Source organism: Carassius auratus, chromosome 50 (genome assembly GCF_003368295.1).
Source record: "Carassius auratus strain Wakin chromosome 50, ASM336829v1, whole genome shotgun sequence".
NCBI classification, from domain to species: Eukaryota; Metazoa; Chordata; class Actinopteri; order Cypriniformes; family Cyprinidae; genus Carassius; species Carassius auratus.
In genome coordinates, this window is record NC_039292.1 from 1,698,183 (window position 1) to 1,717,375 (window position 19,193).

Sequence of the window (19,193 nt, forward strand, 5' to 3'; positions counted from 1 at the left end):
TTGTGCTGTGGCTTTACTGCATATCAGGGCTCATACCTTACTATTTACACACACACACACACTTTAGTTTATGTTTATGCCGGAGAGATTTCACCTTTCCACCCTTCTGCACGGGAAGCAGCTCAGAGAAAGTGGAAATGTCAGTGTCACTGTGTTTTCCAGGACTGACAGAGAGTGTGTGTGTGTGTGTTGTGTGTGTGTGTGTGTGTGTGTGTCCGCGCTCCATGTCTCTGGCACATTACTCTTCTATTTGCAAGTTATTCCGCTCGGATGGGAATTGCAGTAGTAGTCCATCCCCTCGAACAAAGACGTTGCATGAAATTGCACAATAACTCAGGGATTGGAAACATGTTTTTTTTTTCCCAGTTTTTTTTTTTGAGTGGATTTTGTTGTGTCAGGAATTGTTCTCGTATAAACTACGAGAGGCTTTCATGCACTGCGTTAAATACACCAGTGTGCAATACTGTAGCTGTATAATATGATCTTGCTTGCAGGGAAACATCTTTGCTCAATGTTCAATTAAATTGGTGTTTTGAACCGATTTAGTCAATTCATCCATCTGTACAAACCTATTTGCTGACTGAATCAATATTTTGAAACTGAACATCTGAATAAATATTTTGAGATCTTTTAACTTTTCAGACAAAGCGTTGATTTGAACTGGCTTATGAAATTCGAATTGCTCAGATGAATCGTTTTTAATTAAATCAAACAGTTTTCTCATATGAATCTGTGTTTTGAACTGATTGATTCAAACGAAGCAGTTTGCTCACACAAATTAAGTTAAGCGTTTTAATTTATTTAAATTGTCTGAACAGCAATATGCTCAAACAAATCATTGTTTTGATCTGTTTTGTTAAATTGAACTGTCCAGACGAAGCAATTTGCTCAAATGAATCAATATTCTAAAAGAACGATTTACTCGAATGAATCACTTTTCTGAACTGGTTGATTAAATTGAATTGTGTGAACTAATTTGATAAATTGATCTTATTTACTCAAATGAATTAGTATTTTGTACTGATTTGGTTAATTAAATGGTAGAAAAAAAAACTGTTTTGAAATTACTAATTTGAATGAACTCAAATTGTTCAAATGAATCACATTTTTTAAACATTTGATTCTTTCACATTTTCTGAACACAGTAATTTGCTCAAATGAATCAGTGTTTTGATCTGTTTGATTAAACTTGAATTTGCTCATATTAATCAGTATTTTGAACCAATTCTACGAAGTGAACACCTAAAAGAACAAATTGAATCACTGTTCTGAGCTGGTTCTTTAAACTGAATCGTCCGAATGAACAGTTAGCTCATTTGAATTCGCTGTTTTCAGCTGGGTTGATTTAAATGAACCGTCTGAACTGAATGAGTAGTTTTAACAGATTTATTAAACTGAACCATCCAAGCCAAACTGCTCACATGAATCAGTGTTTTGAACTGATTCCTTAAAACCAACCAACCAAACAAAGCTGTTTGTTCAAATGAATCACTTGTTCCCGCACTATTATGTTGTTCTGCATGGCTGTCAACACCATCTTATCAGCCCACTTCTCCTTTCCAGATGTCACTCTTTAAACCCATCTGTCATTCTCTCCATATATTCCTCAGTGTTTATGGACTGAATCTGACAGGAGTGAAAACGCAGATGTTATCGTGGTGTCCGACTCGTTTAGCAGAGATTTTCTCAAACAGATCCTGACCAGACAAAACGATCATTTAGAAGATCCACCTAGAGCTCTGTTTGCATAGCTGCTCCGTCTTTATGTCTGTGTGTTTGTTTTTGTGTGCGTATGGATGTCTTGGGCATTAAAATGAGTGGTTTGTGAAGGCCTGGCCTGAGTAATTGGCACTGTGTGTTGAATGAAGGTCGTATGAAGACCGCCTCAGAATCCCAAGTAGGGATTTCCTTCTTGATTCCTCTCGACTTCACAGTTTATGAATGAGAAATGGTCGTCATACTTTATAATTTACTCTCCTTCATGCTGTTCCAAAGTTCTCTGACTTACGTTCTTCTGTGAAATACAAAAGGAGATAGAATAATAAATGCATGTGGGTGAGAAAAGGAGTTTTTTTTTTTTTGTGAATTATCCCTTTAAACTCATTAGTGTGTGAATATTAATAACATGATGTAAAATTTCCTACAGTAGTTTGGGTTCACTAACCTTCTCTACGTTTAAGCTGCTACATTGAGTCCAGCTTCTGTTCTTCGTCTGAAAGTAATTTACAAGACTGTTAAACCGAGTCAAATGTTCGATTCCAGGATATATATATAAAAAAATATTTATTTGGACTTTTTTTGATTCCCAGTCCTAGAATTTACAGAAGTGCTCTCATTTTCCAGATTGCACATTCAGTGTTTGATTTAATACTAAAACTTACAGAAATTTAGCAGATGCTGATGTACATTCAGTATTTAATTTAATTTAATTTAAAACTTAATTAAAAAACGTAATTTAATTTAGAACTTTAATTTAAAACTTATTTTAATTTAATTCTTAATTAAATTTAATTACACTTATATATTTAATTTCACACACACACACACACACACACACACACACACACACACACACACACATATATATATATATATATATATATATATATATATATATTAGGGGTGTAACGATACGCGTATTCGTATTGAACCGTTCGGTACGCGGTATGCATTATGTATACCGAACGGTTCGTTGGACTAATTAATTATATTTGAAAAAAAAAAAAAAAAAAAAAAAAAGAGAAATATAATGATATGCGTTCAACAAGGTAGCCCAATAACCCAAACGACGTAACAGGCAACGCCCCTGACACTCCCGAAGAAGAAAAAAACACCAACTTATATGTTTATGTTAGGCTACTCAGCAGGCGCTAGCTCACTCAGTACGCGCTGAAGGCTCGTTGCAAAATAGCCAATGCGTTTAACAGACTAGAAATGAGAAGATCCCCCAATAACCAACAGGTCTGGTGTTTGGGTGCACTTTGGATTCTCTTTAAGCTATAATGGTGATGGCAAGAGAGTGGTGGATAAAAAAACAACGGTATGTCGCATCTGCAACATGACAGGGTACACCAGCGGGAATACAAAAAAAAAAAAAAAAACACCAGCGGGAATACTTGAAACATGTCAACTCATTTACGCTGACATCACCTTATTGTGTCAGTATCTGGGAAAAGACGAAAAAAACATATCGCATATCGCGCCTAAAAACGCATGGAAAACGCTAAGCGCGTCTTTCTCCTCCTTTCCAAAGCGCTCGGGCAGAAGCGCTCATGAGGCGTCTGTCTTTGCTAAGCAACAATGACGTGCTCTCTCCATGAGACGCGGAAATTTCAGCGAAGGATAAATGGATTTGCAGCTCTAAAAATCGCTTGCAGTAGCTCTGCTACTAAATTTATTTCAAAATTGCAATCCATATACAACTATGATCAGCTGTTCCTTCATCTTGGCTCAGTTTTCAACGTTGTTACGGGAAAGGATGAAGCTGATTGGTTAGTTCTTGTCACATGACCCGCGGTGCGCTTGCGGCATTCTGAAAAGTTGAGATGTTTTTACATTTTGCTGTATCTAAAACGTACCGAACCGAACCGAACCTTGACATCAGTGTATTGTATCGAACCGAACCGTGAATTTGTGAACCGTTACACCCCTAATATATATATATATATATATATATATATATATATATATATATATATATATATATATATATATATATATATAAATAAATAATATATATATATATATATATATATATATATATATATATATATATATATTTTTTTTTAATGTCCATGAACATCTTCATTCAATAGTAATATTTCAGGATAAAATTTACCTATGTGTCAATTAATATTTTTTAATCTACTGTCAACTGTATTTAAATTTGGTTGAACCCATTGTTAATTTTCAGAAATGTTTTAACATCACATTAAATTGCATCTTATTATTATTTACCATAGTCTTGGTCATCAAATACCCTGATTACTAGTAATAGTCCAAATATGTAGTTCATAACAAACAAAAGCCATTTAGGCTGGTCAATCGATTTACACACAGAAAACGCCAGTGTTTGTGCTTTGAAAATTTGTCCGAAATATGAATTTGTGATTGAAAAGAAGGGACGCACACACTTTTATACGAGGAATTTTTACTTACACTCATTCAGGTCTTTATTCAGAAAAATTTGACTGTAATATAATGTCTATGCGACTTTCGCTAGTACTTGTTTGTTTGTTTGTGAGGAAAAAACTTATTAAACTTTATTAATAATTAAAAATTGTAAGTAAGTGGATGCTTGGGTATTATGTTACTAGATGGTTTCTATGGTATTTTGAGTGGTTGCATGTATTGCTAATGGGTTTCTAGGATGTCATGGGTGGTTGTAGGTGTTGCTAGGTGGTTTCTAGGTTGTTCTAGGAAATTGTAAGTGTAGATATGTGGTTTCTGGTGTTTTGGGTGATTGAAGGTGTTGCTGTGTGATTTTGATAGTGGTCTGGCCAGTTGTAGGTGGTTTTATGGTTTATCTGGGTGGTTGTAGGAGTCACTAGGTGGTTTCTAGTGTGTTCAGATTGGTTGTAAGTATTGCTAGCTGGTTTTTATGGTGTTTCGGGTAGTTCTAGATTATCTTTAGGGTGTTTGGGGTGATTGGAGGCATTGTTATTTGGTTTTGATGGTGGTCTGGCTTGTTTTAGGTGGTTTCCAGCGTTTTTCTGGGTGGTTGTATGAGTTGCTAGGTGGTTTCTAATGTGTTCTAGGTGGTTGTAGGCTTTGCTAGGTGGTTTCTGGTGTTTGAAGGTGTTGCTATGTTATTTCGATGGTGGTCTGACTGGTTTTAGGTGGTTTATATGGTGTTTTGGGTAATTGGAGGTATTGATATGTGGTTTCGGTGGGGGTCTGGCTGGGTGTAGATGGTTTCTAGGTTTTTTTTGGTTGGTTGTATTAGTTACTAGGTGGTTTCTAGTGTGTCCAGGTTGGTTGTAGGTTTTGCTAGGTGGTTTCGATGGTGGTCTGACTGGTTTTAGGTGGTTTCTATGGTGTTTTGGGTAATTGTAGGTGGCTTCTGGTGTGTTCAGGTTGGTGGTAGGTTTTGCTAGGTGGTTTCTATGGTGTTTTGGGTGGTTGGAGGTATTGCTAAGTGGTTTCTGGGATGTGTTTGATGATTGTAGGTGTTACAATGTGGTTTCTATGGCCTTCTGGGTGGTTGTATGTGTTACTAGATGGTTACTAGGGGCTTTGCTAGGGTGTACTGGGTGCTTCCCAGCTGGTTCCTTACTATCTGGTCTTAAAATAATGTTTAACCCTTGCGTTTTTTGTGATCTTCTAGACTGTAGATTGTGGATTGGGTGTGTTTTTCAGTGTGTGTCTATGGGATTGTTTCACCTGTTTTATCATCCACCTAGTCTGATCACTCAGTAAAGTAATAGCACACTCTTCTCCTCAACAACACACCTGATTTGAGGAATCATTCTGGGATTATGTGCTAGAGTAACTTGTATAGATCCCAGTCGCTGAGCAGCAGTAATAGTACTAGCGATGTCTTAGCAAGCACAACTACACCAGTATCCCCCCAGATGCTTAGCAACCCTGATTGTCTCATGGTGGGGGCCTTAATTGTTTGGTTTCACAGTCTTTAGTCTGCATGGAACTAATTCTGTCTGGGCATGCAGCTTATTTCTTCACACCGGCCTAAAGCTGCTTCTCAAACCCTCCACCCCCAACAGCACAGAAACTCCTGATCCTGCTGTATTTAGTGTTTGGACACTGAGGGGCCTGTGCATTGAGTAATTGTTGAGTTGAGTCCAGCGCTGGCAATTGAGCCGCGTGTCAGAAGATCAGCAGAAATCGGCTTACTGCTTCCTGAAACGACCAAAATGTTTTGATGTCTTTTAACAGTTTTATATTTCTATTATTTAAATCCTTTTATGGCGTTTATGGTTATTAATATTTTTAATTAGCTTTTATTTTGATATTTTCATTTTTTTATTTGAATTGTAAATTTGAATCCTTTTGTTATCTGTTTTTGAATTATTATTTTTTTACATGTAAAAATATTATTAAAAAAATTTCAAATTTATTTTACCAATGAATATTATATCATTTGTATAAATATTATTATTAAATAATAAATATTAATTTTCCATATTTTTGTCATTTTATTTAATTTGAATTAATTCAATTTTTCCTTCCAGTCAACTTTCTGTTAACATGCTTGGATACAGCACTCCGTGAACAGTAGCTTCTTTGGCAATGAATGTTTGTGGCTTCCCCTCCTTGTGAAGGGTGTCAATGATTGTCTTCTGGACAACTGTCAGATCAGGAGTCTTCACCATGATTGTGTAGCCTAGTGAACCAAACTGAGAGACCATGTTGAAGGCTCAGGAAACCTTTGCAGGTGTTTTGAGTTGATTAGCCTATTAGCATGTCAACATATTCTAATTTGTTGAGTTTTTGTTGAATGTGAGCCAAAATCATCACAATTAAAAGGACCAAAGACTTAGACTACTTCAGTCTGTCTCACCGATAACTGTGATTGAATCATACTACAGTACCAGCAGTGTAACAAGTGTTTACAGAGGATTTCTGTGTTGTCACGTGGCCAGTCAAATGGACTTTGACTTTGGAAAGCGTCCATCCTTCCTTCCTCAATCCAGCCGTATCACTTCTACCAATTACAAGCTCACTCATCCAGAATTATTCCCAGTCTCGTTCCAATGTTTGAGAACGAAAGTTATTCTGACATCAACGGAAACAATATTTTTATTATGACTAGTATTTAGATTTTCAGTTACAGTTCAGATTAAGTTATTCAAAATTATTTAAATTAGAATGTCAATTTTGTTTTTATATTATATTCATTAGATTTGTATATTATTATTTTAATATTAAATATGACATTTGTTGTCATTTTATTAATTTTATTTTATTTTAGTGCACATTTATTATTTTGCAAGCTTTTTATTTTCAATGAATGCTTATGTATTTTCATTTATTATTTTTTTCTTGCTTTGTTCTATTTTGATTGAAAATGTTTAAATAAAAAATATTAATATTAATTATGAATATTTCTGTCATTTTATTGAATTTTTAATAATATTTTAGTGCACATTTATAGTTGTTCATTCTTTAGCAAACTTTTATTTTCATTAACTCCAATGTATTTTTTTTTTTACTTTTTCTTGCTCTGTCCAATATCGATTGAAAATATTCAAATAAAATAAAATATGTTATTAAATATTAATTATCAATATTTGTGTCATTTTATTAATATTTAAGTGCACATTTATAGTTGTTCATTCTTTTGCAAGATCTAATGATGACAATTAAATCTAACGATGTGTCTAGAACATTATTAAATAATATTCTAAATGTTGTAATTGAGTTTTCTATGAAGAACCAGCATGAAATAGGGTTCAGGATGGACACAAAGCGTCCACTGAAAGTGACCCAGATGACTGCAGCACGTTTGTCTGTTTATAGCTCCACTAACAGAGAGTTTGGACTTCCTTATTTTCATCTTGTTTTTTTTAAAGTTTTTTAAAGCATAGCTGACACCATTTTTCCATCTCTGTGGTCAGATGTGTTAACAAGACACTTATTTAACTGGGTTAAATGTGAAGAGAGCTGTTTTTAAACGCCCACACGACTACATTTCAGACACGGCGTTTGTGTAGCTCGACATGCAAACTTTCCATGCATGCACTCCTTTAAGTTTTGCACTCTTTAGGCAATGTGCATCGAGGGTTAATGTCAGTTTGGATCAAGCGCATGTTTCTCAGAGTGAAATCATGATGTGTCACTTGTGTGTTGAAACTGAGGCTGTCTGATGGTGAAGCTGGTTGTCATTCGTGTCACGTGTAGGTTCCCTTAGTGATTTTTAGAAAAAAAGAAGGATGTTTCTTCAACTATTGTTTGGAGAAGTGTGTGTGTGGTGCTGTATCGTAACCTAGATATTATTCTTAGCTCGTGTGTACGTCCGAAATGAAGTGTGTGTGTGTAAAAAGTTTTCACACAGGAACAAGTGCGATGTCTGTACAGCATCAGAGCAACAAGAGAATAATCACAAGATCTCAGACATCTGTTTGTTCTGCTCGTCATCCTCTGCCTCTTCTTTCTACTTCACTGCCACTCGTTCACCTTTATAAGTGACATTTGTGACATACTGTGAGTGGGAAGCAGATAATCAGAAAAAAAATTATTTTATTTTATTTTACGTGGAAAACAGATAAGTACATGTAGTTGTATTTATTTATAGTTGTATTTATTTTATTTTATTTTATTGTTTGATAAATGGAAAACAGATAAGTAGGTGTATTGATTTAATTTAATTTAATTTAATTTTACTTGTGGGATAAATGAAAAACAGATACGTCGGTGTATTTATTTTATTTTATTTTACTTGTGGGATAAATAGAAAAATAGATATGTAGGTGTATTTATTTTATTTTATTTAACTTGTTGGATAAATGGAAAATAGATACGTAGGTTTATTTATTTTATTTTATTTTATACTTTATTATAAATCAGACTTGTGACATATAAGAATCAGATAAGCAGAATTAGATAGTATTTCTAAATTTATTAATTTGTATAATTTTTATTATTTATTCAGAATAAATCAGACTTGTGGCATAAGTAGAAATATATATATATATATATAGATATATAGATATATTAATTATCATTAAATTTATCTCATATTTGGAAACATCTCAACCTTCTTCATTTCATGGGCTTAAAGAAATATAATTTTTTATTTAAGTTGATTTCGGGTTGAAATGTGGCATGTTTTTGACCACTTCACCTAAAATAGCAGACAAACCCTTTCTGTTCATCTCCAGTTATCATCTTTCATCTCACACGCTTTAATCAACCGTGTTTCAAGAGCCTCGTTGAAGTTATTTTAGCTGCGAGTCTTTTTAAGGTGAAATATTAATATCAGGCCTTCATTCATGCAATACAAACACAAATTCACGCTCTCTCTCAGCCTGGAAAGATATGCAGAATAAGATATCAACGTTAAGTGCTGCAAAACCTCCCTAATCACACAAAGCTGCATTAAAGAGAGCGGGAACGCTTTGAGAAATATTACGTTTGGCCGCTGTCCAGATTCTGCGGCTCTCTTCCAGGCCGTGAGATCCTGGCAGTGTTTGGGGTGTGTGATGGGTTCAGACGGGAGATTTAAAGGCTGTAGTTGATGCAGGTGCTTGCTGGAGATGTTGAAGGTGCTGGCGGACGCCCGTCTTTCACGCCGGCCCCGGGACAGATTTACAGGGGTTTCAGTGCTGAATCGCTGACACACTGCGAGGTCTGTGGACCTGCTTTTGGACGCCTTCCAGCGGTTTCTGAATTAAAACATGAAGTCCAGCCTTCGGTGGAGTGGTGCTGTGGTGGGGTTTTCTCCGGGTGTGAGTTACACAGATGCTGACTTCATTATTTATGATTTTAACCCTCTCTAGAGAAGACAAACACAGGACGAGGCTCTCAGAAAGAGCTTGAACTGAAAGGGTTTGCTCTACATGTTGCACTAGGACTAGACCATATCAGAGTTATTATATTATATTATATTATATTATATTATATTATATTATATTATATTATATTTTATTCTATCTATTTTATTTCAGCTGCTTGCCAATATTTCACATTTTTGGTTTAACTTGGTAAAACCTAAACCTGAAATAAAAATGAATATTAAAAAAAGACAAATAAATAATTGAAAAACATAAACAAAAAGGGATTTTATTTTATTTTATTGTGTTCTATTCTATTCTATTCTATTTCAGCTGCTTAAACTATAACTGAAATAAAAATGAATATTAAAAAAGACTAATAAATACTTGAAAAAACTAAAAACAAACAAACAAAAAAAAAAATCACTGAAAAAAAATGAAAATATAAAAATAAATCCCTTTTTTATATACTTAAAACATGCAGTATAAGTCTGAAGTATTGCTGTATTACATTTCTGCATATTTTATAAGATATAATCTATTTTATATGTTATTATAATTATTAACTATGATTATAATTATTATTTATATTACATTATTTTATATTATATCATAATATGATATTATATTATATTTTAAATAAATATACCTTCCTGTACCAATAATTATAATAATAATAATAATTGTAACTTTTAAAATACAAAACTTATTATTATTATCATTATTTTTCTTTTTTGTATTCCTTTTAGTTTTTTTTATCAACTTATTTAAGAATAATAACACAATTAAAACAAATACAAATTTTTTCTACATTAATTCCTTGATTATTTCACAGTCACATTTTAATACTTGCTTTAAAAAAATAAAAATAAAAAAAGGACACAATTTCAGAGTTTATAGGTAAATCATAAACAATACATAAAAAGCTTGAAAAATACTGAAATATCCCTAATAAAGAAATTTCAAGAACGTTTTAAATGTTTCATTCAGCGTGTGCTCAGTGAATATCCTTAAAGCCTTAAAGCAGCTTGTTTTTATGCATTCATATGTTTCCATCTTTACAAACTCAAGTGCTGCATACTGTTATTATCACAAACATGAAGAAATGCATGGAAACGTGCAAAATGCTCTAATAACACGGCGGCTTTGCACTGACAAACACTACTAACACAGGCCCAGCAAACTGCAAGATATACAAATCACGATCGTCGATGTAAATAGGTGGTTAAACGCTGAAATTGAAGTCACTGGCCTCTGTTTATGCGCACATTGTTTCACACAAAGACTCATTTTCGCTGGCGGAACAGCGAAGGGCCGAGATAGACTTAATTTGTTTACGCTCAGATTGATGAATTGCAGTGGATTTAAAATAATATCTCTCAGGCTCCGACTGTTGTGAATTCAATCAAAGCCCTCAGACTGTTATTTTTAGGTTTGGCTGTGATTTGCGTTAGCGTTCTTCCCACGAGCCGCCCGGTGTGACCGAAGGGTCCCGAGGAGCGATGTTAGCCGAGCCGAGCCGAGGCCCGTGTTTAACGCTCTCTGTTTGTCACAGTCCTGTGCGCTGAATGGTGCGGAGGTAAACAGATGACTCCTCGCCTCTCCTCTCTCCCCGATCCGGCCGGACCAGCACAGAAGAGCCAGCGAGCCTGGTTTCTGATGCTGGTGGCTGCTCGGGACACTGGGGTGTTTATCTGCTAGAGGTTAATGTAAGATGGTCATGTGGTAAACGGGCCGAGGACATCTAATGCAGAACTACAGGAACATGCTTTTGTTATGCAACCGGTCAAGCTACAATTAGATCTAAACTTTCATTCAAGATATGATATGATATGATACGATATGATATGATATTGCATTGCAGTGCATTCTATTCTATTCTATTCTATTACCAATTTTATTCAAACTGGTTGCCAACATTTCAGTTTTGTTTAGATTAAATGGCTAAAACACAAAACTAAATCTGAATTTTTTTTTTATTATTTTATATCATATTATATTACATTATATTATATTACATTAATAACGTTAATGTATTATATATATATATATATATATATATATATATATATATATATTATATATATATATATATATATATATATATATAATATTTGTATATACACTGTAATAAAAATAGTTTAATGTAATTATTATGTAATATATTTACATTTTTGTATTCGTTACATATTTAGATTACACTGTCTCATAATATTATATTACACATATTACATACTCTCATTAATATATTTATATAATGTATTGTTAATATTATATAGTTTTATAATAATTAAAAAAAGATTGACTGACTTGAAGTCTTGCTGTTAACTTATTTCATACAGAAAAAAATATATTTATATATATATATATATATATATATATATATATTATATATTTATATATATATATATATATATATATATATATATACATACATACACACATATATATATAAAATTTTATATTTATATATAAATGTATTATTGTTATTATTATTAAATACATTAAAACTAAATACATTTATCTATTTTATAACTTATTTTAGTGCTTTCAAAATAGTATTGCATAATAGTAATTATAATATTTAAATTATATATATATAATTTTATTTTTTTTAATGCAGTTGGTTGCGCATTAGATTAGTTGCATGTTAACTAATCTCATGTCCAAATGTTTCTCCTGTGGTTTACTTCACATGGGCTCAGCTTTGATGAATTCATTATTAGACATAGGTACAGACAGGTGCATTTACTCACCTGTCACCCTCATTCTTCACGCGGTGTTGACGTCACACACGTTGGACCTGACACCATTTACACTCCACCATCTGTTTAGCAGGCTCTGAGCCCATTCATTCCCAGAAAGGGTTAAACACGCCTGTGTCTGTGAGCTTCCCAGACGTCAGGCCTCTAGACTGCCTTCTTTATCCACCGCTGACGCCCCATTGTTTGCTGGAAGGGAAAGAGAGGTTAACTCTTGGTGATAAAGGACCATGACTGAATGAGTGAAGGAATGAATAGAGAAGGAGGGTGTAACGCTAGTCTCACCCTGCACTCTGTGTGTATTAGCTGGGCTTGAAGGACCCACAGACAGACTGGCACATCCAAGCCTTGTCAGCATATGCCTGGTGGTCTATAGAGAGAGCTCTGTTCCCCCCCAGCGCTCACATGTGTGCAAGAAGACATTATACATGAAGCCCGTGGGGGGGGGGGGGGGTGAGAGAGAGAGAGAGAGAGAGAGAGAGAGAGAGAGAGAGAGAGAGAGAGAGAGAGAGAGAGAGAGAGAGAGAGAGAGAGAGAGAGAGAGGGGGTGGGGGGGGTTAGTTTGGGGAAGGTTTTTGGCTGTAAAGTTGGAAATAGGGGCTCTTTTTTTAGTTTTCCAGAGAATAAAGTCGGCTGTATTTTTGTGCAGGATTGTAACAATATTACATACAATATATAACAATTAATAACATTTAGTATTTATTGATACGATTTACTGTAGCATTATATTAAATGTTTAATTTGCAAGTCTGCTATGTGTTTATTTACATTAGTAAAATAATGTTTTTAATTCAATTATATTGTTATTATTATATGTAACGTCTCGGTTACGTATGTAACCCTCGTTCCCTAAAGGAGGAAACGGAGAAACGTTACGTCAGAAAGAGACCCGAGAGCCCAATCACCTTCGAGTGGTTACAAAACGAGCCAATGGTACACAGAGTACCTAGGTCTGCGGAATTTGCATCGCAAGCTCCGCCCCACAGTGGGGGTATCTAATGAGCAGCGCGAGCAACTCGCACTCAAGTCTTCGCTGAGGAGCCGAGCTAGTGACCCGGCCGTTCAGCGTAACAGCGATGTATATAGCGATGTATATAGTAATACCGCATGCATCCAGTCCGTGGAGTGGTGCTGCAAGCGCATTGACACTGAGCAGGTCCTTACTGGCCAGAAGGGGCAAGTGCCCGGGAGGACACAGGCTCTACACAGAGATTAAAAAATCTTGCAAATATTTTAGGTGTCGCCCAGCCCGCAGCTCTACAGATTTTAGTTAGTGAGGCACCATGCGCCAGCGCCCAGGAGGATGCTACACTCCTAGTTGAGTGAGCACTCACCCCTAGGGGGCATGGCATGTCTTGAGCCTGATAAGTCAGGACAATAGCATCCACTATCCAGTGGGATAACCTCTGTTTGGAAACAGCCTTTCCCTTCTGCTGGCCTCTGTAAAAGACAAAGAGCTGGTCTGAGGTCCTAAAGCACTGAGTTCTGTCCTCTGTCCTTTTCTGATCCCTAAAAGGAGCGGTGGGAACTTAGGGCACGTACCCAGGCCGGGGTCTCAAGATAACGTGAGAGTTGGCCGGCCCGAATTTCAGGCACGCTTCGTCAACTGAAAATGCCTGCAGGTCCCCGACCCTCTTAACCGAACCCAAAGCCATCAGGAGCGCAGTTTTCAATGATACTTTAGCTCAACTGAGAGCAAGGGTTTGAAGGGAGCCCTCTGCATAGAACCACTGCGAGGTCCCAAGAGGGGACTTACTGAGAGCGAGGAGGATTGAGCCTCCTGGTCCCTCTCAGCGACCGGATGATCAGACCGTGCCTCCCAAGAGCCTTACCTTACCGAAAAGAAGACAGCTTTTGTTCCACCCCTTCCTGAAGAAAGAAACCATTGACCCGATCAGGCATTTCCAGGGGTCCTCACGATGTGAAGAACACCAGGTAATGAAGAGGTTCCACTTCAAAGCACAGGCGTGTCTGGTGGACACCGCTCTAGCTGAAGTGATGGTAGCTACCACCTGAGGTTGCAAGGTACCTAAACCTTCCGTGACCCGTCCAGAACCCACACAGACCCAGCGGCCAGCTATGTGCCAGAGCGTCTGTGCCAAGGGTGCCCTCGGTCAGGGAGTAAAACAACTGGCGCTGGGAAATTTTCTGGAGAGGCAAACAGGTCTACCTGAGCATCGCCGAAGCATTCCCAAATCGGCTCTATGAATAAATTCAAGCGTTTCACTCCGAGCAGAATCAATATTTTAACGTTTCTGTTTGTTCATAATAATATATTTATCATTTTTAATTTTTGTAACATCTGCTGTATGTGCGTTCAGGACAGTAAAAGATATTTTAAAATAGAATGTTTACAATAATAAACTATCGTACATATTATATTTAATATTTACATTACAGCCTGATAGATTTTTCTTCTGTATAGTGATATAATTGTTTATGTTTTTATGTTACCAAGCAAGTTTATCAAGCCGGAGAGAAAACGCAGCATGAAGATATCTCGGAGTCATGGAGCTTTATAAACACATCTTTATTTGTGGCTACGATCGTGTCTCTCCTCCTCGTCATGCTCACATGTGTCATCAGTTATATCTGTAGCCGGAAAGCCCTCATCCGCAGATGCTTTTCACACGTTCAGAGGTGTTTCCCAGCACTGACTCAACCAGAAAACTTCCGTTCACAGGCCGTTCAAGCTAAACAAAGATTAATCGCTGCTATTTAAACCAGCCGATGACCCTGTTGACTCGGGATGCCCCGGCTTTACCAACAAAACCAGACTGGACTAGGCCTGAACTACACCGATGTGTGTTTGTGTTATGTGTCAGACTGCTATTCATAATGCAACACAAGATCGTTCCTAACATTGCTGATCTTCTATAAAGCATTAAATCTGAAGATGCATTGAATTGGACCCCTTCAGGTCATTCCTGGAGCATGTCTGCGAAACCACTGCTCTGGCATTACGTTCTCTTTTACTGGAGCCTTAAAAAGCTTCCAATCGAGTCGAAGACAAAGCAAATGCTTTGTGAGTAACGAGCTGTTACTGTAAATGTGAATAAAAAGCATGCAGTGCATTATGGGTTGTTAAAATCTTTTATGGCATGGTGAATATTGCAATAAAATGAGAAACGAGGTACCTGGGGAAAGTAAGCAGACTTGCTGTACGCCGAAGGGGTTTGTTCACTGTGTGTTATGCAAATTGTATAATATTTCCATGCATATTCACACTACCGGTTAAAAGTTTGTGGTTGTTGTTGTTGAAAAGTCTCTTCTGCTCATCAAGGCTTTATTTGCTTGATCAAAAATACAGTAAAAGCAGTAATATTGTGAAATATTATTTAACGTAACTGTTTTCAGTTTTAATATCTGTTAAAGTGTAATGAATTTTTAGCATCTGAAATAAGTTTTAGCATCAGTATTCAAAATTAATTTTAATGTGATCGTTCGCTATATATATATATATATATATATATATATATATATATATATATATATATATATATATGTATATATATATTTTATGAGCGATGTTAGAAAACAGGAATATTTTTTGAGAAAACTGTGATACATATTCAGTATTTTATCATGAAGAAAACTAAATAGAAATAAGAAATAAACAAAACCTGTATATTAAATATAATTATATAATAAAATAATAATTGTTTAATAGTAATTTAAAATAACTATAAGAATAATATATATATATATATATATATATATATATTAGTTATTATATTATATTAATAAAATACTATTATTATTATTATTATTATTCATAATAAATATATATATATATGTGTGTGTGTGTGTGTGTGTGTGTGTGATATATAGTTATTATATTAAATTAACAATATAATAATTAATTATATTATTCAGAATAGCCATAATATTATTTATATGTGTGTATGTTAGGAGTATTATTATTAAATACAAATATGATATATTAAACCTAAACCTCTTAATTATTATCAACGATCCCTAATATATATATTTTTAATCTATGACCAGTTTTTTCAGCATGTATTTCAGGACAAGTTTAGTCTCTGATGAACAGAAAGTTCAGAAGAACAGCATTTATTTGAAATAGAAACCTTGTTTAACATTATAAATATATTTCCCGTGACTTGTGATCAATTTAATGCATCTTTGCGGATTAAAAGTATACATTTTGTAAAAAAAAAAAAAATTCTTACTGATCCCGAACCTTTGATTGGTATTGTACAAATGAAAAGACTACAGCTTTTGCATTGTTTGCACAAACTTGTTAAAGAGTTCCAGAAACTGTATGTAAACTCTTAAAATAATAATAATAATAATAATAATAATAATAATAATAAAAAGTAGTATGAATCACATTGCGTTATCACAGAATATGAAATGATGTTTAGAGATGTTTTTTACTGTATTTTTCATGCGTCTTTTACACTATTGATCAAAAATTTTGAATATTTAAAATTTGTTGTTGAAAATAGTCTGCTCTGTTTACTAAGGCTGCATTTATTAGATTAGTAACAGGGTAAAAACTGTTAAATTGTGTAAAAGCTTTACAATTTAAAATAACTGTTTTCTATGTGGATATATTTTAAAATGTAATTTATTTCTATTATGTAAAGCTGCATTTTCAGCATCATTCCAGTGTCACATGATCTCCAGAAATGATGAAAAATACTGATTTGCTGCTTATTATCATATTTATTTTAATATTTTATTAAGTTTAATTTTATTTATTCTATTTTATATGCCATTGAAAAAAAAATGATATTTAAAAATATCTAAAATTGGGGTGTTTTTTTTATTTATTTATTTTTAAAGAATTTAACACTTTTATTAATCAAGCATGCATTAAATTGGCCACAAGTGACAATAGAGACATTTATAATTTATATTTCAAATAAATGCTGTTTTTTTATTATTTCTATTCATTAAAGAATCCTTAAAAAAATGTATTTTATGATTTCCACAAAAAAAGATTAATCAGCACAACATTGTGCATTTAATAGTGATTATTAAATTATATTATTAAATTAGTATTAAATCAAAATGTACCATATTTGCTTTCTTATTTCATATTCCTGGTCTTATCTGTACGTGTTATTCAAAAGAAAAATATGTTCGTTCATAATCTTGAGAATGTAATGAGTTTTAACCTTTGACCTTTCTTTTTTTGACGACGTCACCTACAGCCCCAGAGACTATTAGTTAAAGTTAACCAATAGTAAAATAACTATTTAATCATTGTTTTATTATTTATGTACTTATTGTTGAGTATCCTGCTTCATGCTGAGTTTGTCTAGACGGTCTTTCTGGAACAAGACTAGAAGAGCTTGACATAAACATCCAAACTGTAAGCTGGCAGTATTTCTGTTTGCTGTAATCCTTCTAGAAATATATCTTGTGTCTTATTAAACAGTCTCTTCCTCAAGGCAGGGTTAGGAGTGAAGCAGAACTGTCGCCTTTCACAACAGTGTCAGAGATACTTGATAACTAGTTACATTTTTACTGTATTTTTTGTAAACAAATGTCTATTTTTATGATTTATGTTTTATTTGAGTTTTTTTTTTTTTTTTCAAAGTAAGAAATAAAGGACTCCTGAATATTTTACAATGAAACTACTATGTCTGATGTCTTTGTACGTGATTGTTGAGATGTAAATCAGTGTGTGACTTGCCATTTCTTTGTAATTATTTGTGAAATTTGCTATTTTTTTGACCTTCATCCTAAGTTTTGTTTTAGAATCTTTGCCCTCTTTCCTGAAACTCAGTCTAGATCCTTGAACTGTGTGTGTGTGTGTGTGTGCTTGTGTGTGTGTGTGTGTGTGTGTGTATTTGTGTGTGTGTGTGCGTGCTTGTGTGTGTGTGTATTTGTGTGTTTGTGTGTGTTTGTGTGTGTATTTGTGTTTGTGTGTGTGTGTGCGTGCTTGTGTGTGTGTGCGTGCTTGTGTGTGTGTGTATTTGTGTGTTTGTGTGTGTTTGTGTGTGTATTTGTGTTTGTGTGTGTGTGTGCGTGCTTGTGTGTGCGTGCGTGCTTGCGTCTGTTTGTGCGTGCTTGCGCGTGTGTGTATGTGTTTGTGTGTGTGTATGTGTGTGTTTGTGTTTGTGTGAGTGTGCGTGTTTGTGTGTGTGTGTGTGCGCGTGTGTGTGTATGTGTTTGTGTGTGTGTATGTGTGTGTTTGTGTTTGTGTGAGTGTGCGTGTTTGTGTGTGTGTGTGTGCGCGTGTGTGTGTTTGTGTTTGTGTGAGTGTGCGTGTGTGTGTTTGTGTGTGTGTGTGAGCGTGTGTGTGTGTATGTGTTGGAGTGTGTGTGTGTGTGTGTTTGTGTGTGTGTGTGCGTGCTTGCGTGTGTTTGTGCTTGCATGTGTGTGTGTGTGTATGTGTGTGCGTGTGTGTATGTGTTTGTGTGTGCGTGCCTGCGTCTGTGTGTTTGCGTGTGTGTTTGTGAGTGTGTGAGTTTGTATGTGTGTGTGCATGTGTGCGTGTGTGCGAGCGTGTGTGTGAGTGTGTGAGTGTGCGAGTGTGTGTGTATGTCTGTGTGCGTGTGTGTGTGTGTGAGTCGAGAGCTCGTATCAGTCAGAGAGACCCCGCCACTACAAGAGAAGGAGAAGAGAAGATGCTCTCTCTTTATCAGTGTCTGCTCGGAAGAAGAGCAGGATTTAGGTTCAGTCCAGCCAGAGGTCAAGGGTCAGAGTGTAACAGGGTTGTGTTGGATCGTTTGCTCAAATGTATTCTTATTGCCCATGAAAAACACTGAGATCATCTTTCTCCCGCTCCTCCTCTCAGTGAACTCTCTGTGCCCGGTCACCCGAGCTGTAAAAACAGAATATAAGTGAATAATAACCATGAGCTCTTACTGAATGCTGTATCATCGCGGGCTGGTGACCTCAGACTCAGAAACATGTGTGGCTCTGGAGCAGCTTTAAATATCCCAACACCCCGAGCTCCATCACAGATCACCGCGGTTCATTCTGCAAATCACGTTTTGAT

General features: G+C 35.2%; 1 protein-coding gene and 1 long non-coding RNA gene across 10 annotated transcripts in view; one reads left to right on the plus strand and one right to left on the minus strand.

The window, feature by feature from the left end:
- LOC113066589 (neogenin-like) overlaps positions 1 to 19,193 on the plus strand; it is a 1,074,835-nt gene that overhangs the window by 384,542 nt on the left and 671,100 nt on the right. The gene's annotated exons all lie outside the window — the stretch shown is intronic.
- LOC113066621 (uncharacterized) overlaps positions 1,373 to 19,193 on the minus strand; it is an 18,971-nt gene continuing 1,150 nt past the window's right edge. The window contains exons 1-4 of one of the 2 annotated variants that reach the window (XR_003279200.1): positions 19,061 to 19,193; positions 12,209 to 12,403; positions 2,165 to 2,212; positions 1,373 to 2,014 (exon numbers count right to left, since the gene is read on the minus strand). The exon at positions 19,061 to 19,193 is cut by the window's right edge and continues 1,150 nt beyond it. This is a non-coding gene — a long non-coding RNA (uncharacterized LOC113066621). Of the gene's footprint in view, positions 2,015 to 2,164; positions 2,213 to 12,208; positions 12,404 to 12,499; positions 12,663 to 19,060 lie in introns of those variants that run through there. The other variant, XR_003279201.1, reaches the window with a different exon arrangement.